The sequence below is a fragment of the Poecilia latipinna genome, unplaced genomic scaffold (genome assembly GCF_001443285.1).
Source record: "Poecilia latipinna isolate Pla-1442-1.1 unplaced genomic scaffold, P_latipinna-1.0 Scaffold467, whole genome shotgun sequence".
Classification (NCBI taxonomy): domain Eukaryota; kingdom Metazoa; phylum Chordata; class Actinopteri; order Cyprinodontiformes; family Poeciliidae; genus Poecilia; species Poecilia latipinna.
This window is the reverse complement of record NW_015113083.1, coordinates 156,053-159,015: the sequence shown is the minus strand read 5'-3', so window position 1 is coordinate 159,015 and position 2,963 is coordinate 156,053. Positions and strand designations below refer to the sequence as shown.

General features: G+C 44.3%; 1 protein-coding gene across 1 annotated transcript in view; it reads left to right on the top strand.

Annotated features, from left to right (window-relative positions):
- The window catches only part of slc40a1 (solute carrier family 40 member 1), a 15,374-nt gene that overhangs the window by 6,611 nt on the left and 5,800 nt on the right, over positions 1–2,963 (top strand). The window lies entirely within an intron of this gene.

The window sequence follows — 2,963 nt, the reverse complement described above, 5'->3', positions numbered from 1 at the left end:
TAGCCAAACTCCGTCAAGTATCTCATTGTTTTTATGTCGTATTAGCTTCGTTGTGTTGATGCATTTTGACCTGCTTCAATTTTCCGCCGCAACACGCAGCAAACTTCCCCTTTCACTCAGTGCGTTATAGTTACACATAGGATTTGTTGCTGCGCGTTTGCGCAGTGAAGGAAAGAGGAGACCAGCTGCACAGGCAGGCTGGAAATGAGATAATTGGTATCGGCAACAAGAGCCAATGATCGCCGATCACCGATCATGCACTTTTTCACGGAAATCGGCCCGATTATGATCGGTGACCGATCGATCGGCACACCTGTAGTAAATACAGAGGAATAAACTGGTATGGCAAGACCTTTCGAGCAATAATTAATACAGAGACTGTATGGCAAGAATAAACAGACACTATTTCCAGATAAAAGGTAAAATAATATTGTTGAAGTGCCATGGGTTTGTTGAGACCACATCTAATACTGAGAATAAATATATCTTTAAATATATCTTACAGACCATAACAGTAAAGAACTTATCACTTATTGATGTTTTTAATTAGATTTGATATATTTATTTCTTCAATATTATTTTTCTTGTCAGTGTTAATGTCATGAGGCTGATGACTCCATGACACTTTCAATTTGACTCATTAGGATTTGTTCTTTGTAATTTCTGTCCAGTAAAACTATTAATCTATAAATCAATAGACAGGGCTAAATAAAGATATAATCCATGTTTCTGTCTCATATTTGTGTGGCATTAAAAGGACCTGGAACTTGGTTTGCACAATAAATGCCATGTGGGTGAAATTTTATGGATGATACTCTGATGTCCCATTCTCCTGAAGGCAGCACAGAGCTGCACCACCAGAAACACTGAAGAGAAGAAGAGCTATGATTAATGTAGTTACAGTTCTATCCATGTTTTAATGCTGCAGAGCTCAGTCGGTTTGCAAATAGATCAAAGTTTAAACTGGCATGTTGTTCATCTTTTATCTGATCATTTTGTGCAAGATTTAACAACTAGAAAATGGCACAAAATAAGAATATTTTTTTCCACTGATTGGCTGCTGTTAGGCCTACAGATTTTAACTTGAATGTTCATTGCATTTTTTGTAAACTCCTGTGAAAATAATTTCTATTCCCATGGCTTTTTTGTTCTCTGGGAAATTATTTTTGATAATAAATACAGAAACAAGCATAAAAATCAAAACATCTACAGTAGTGATAGTAACATTAATAATAAAATAATAGTTAGTGCAAAGTAGCCTGCAAATTATTTGGTGGGGGGCGGTGAGGGACCTGGATAAAGGCTGGGGGGCGCTGGCCCGAAAAAGGTTAAGAAACACTGGGTTAGGGTTGAGCTCCCTGGAGGTCCCAGAGCCACGGGTTTTTTTGAACAGGGTAAAGCGGGGTCCCGGTAACGGAACCCCGGGAACGGAACGTCCTTGAGCGGTCCCGGTTCCGTAGAACCGGACCCGGACATACGGAATCATGGGGTGGTGCACCCAAATGTCTGCCTTACCAGGGGCACGAGCCATAAGGAGACTTCCAGGGGTCCCACCGAATTTCTGAGCCTCTGCCAGGGTTCCGGGGGCAGGGTTCAGCCATTTGCTGGAACATTTCAGCCATGCGGTGGAACGGGACTTGTGCCGATTCAACAAAGGCGTATGAATAGACTTCCAGAGCAGCAGACCTGCTTGCTCTATCTGGAAGAAACAATATTAAAAAAGAAGATGGGGCTGCCATCCTGCAGCTGCGACTCCCGCTGTGGGATGGCAGTGGCCCGAGTAGTCTTGCGATATACACAGCAACGCAATCTCCGACCAGTCGCCGGCGGACTGCTCCGACCACCTGCTGAAGCATAGGTGCCAGGAGCCACACGGTAAAAACCGATTGGCGTAATTGAAGAAGAGGAAGAAGAAGTACCTGCGGGTGGTGCTTTTCGTGGCAGTGCACAACCGGCCCGGACAAAAGGAAGCACGGGGTGGTGCTTCCATTCGGCGGGACGGGGACTCGACATAGGGTTATCGGGGCTGGGGTTAGATGGTTGTTGTGGGACCCAAATGCAGGAGACGGCCGTGAAACTGAAGATTAAAAGATATGGAGAAACGAACTTACAAAAATCAAACCGAGCCCTAACCCCATCCCTATCACAAAAATCCATAGAAGGAAAAGCAGCAAGAATACAAGGAGAACATGGAGCAGACAAAGAACCGGCAAGGAGTGACTAAGTCTGAGGTGCTGAATTACTGGGGAGGGTGAAGGCAGAACAAAAGACCTGACTAACTAACTGGTTACAGGGTCAGGAGAGACATTGAAGGAGTACGCAGGGAAACGGGAAATAAATCTAACACTAAAGAATTACTATGAACTAGAAATAAACACCACTAGAAACACCAAGAACTGACCTAAATGAAAAAGACAGGAACAGGACTGATATAACCAGAATCAGAAAGTAACACAAAGTAATGAAACTAGAAAAAACAAGGCAGCAGAACTAAAACATAACTGATATAAGTATCAGTACCAAACCAGCAGGGATGCTGACAGCGAAGCTTTATATGGGCAGAGAAGAAGAGAGCGGCATCATGATGAAGCTGCAGAGTCCTGATCTGGAGCTGCTGCAGCATCGGGCCGACCGTCCTGCAGGCAGTCAGGAACCTTCAGAAATCATTATTCTTGTCCCAATGGGCAATTCATTTTACAGAAGGGATTCACCGCCCCGTTGAGTCCATGAGCAGCCAGAGCAGAAGGATTAGCTGCTGCAGACGAGGCGTCCAACCCTTAATGCTCATCAGGCCGTCTGCCACTTCCCTCACATTCAGGTTCTCTGCAGTGGATCGGGCCAGGCTGGCAGGAAACACTGGAGCCTTTAAGTTCAACGTTTGATCCACTGGAATCAAAGAATTCAAACTGAACAAAGCAAAGTTTTTGGTCTCCTACACTGTTAAAAGTCATGCCATCCTTTAG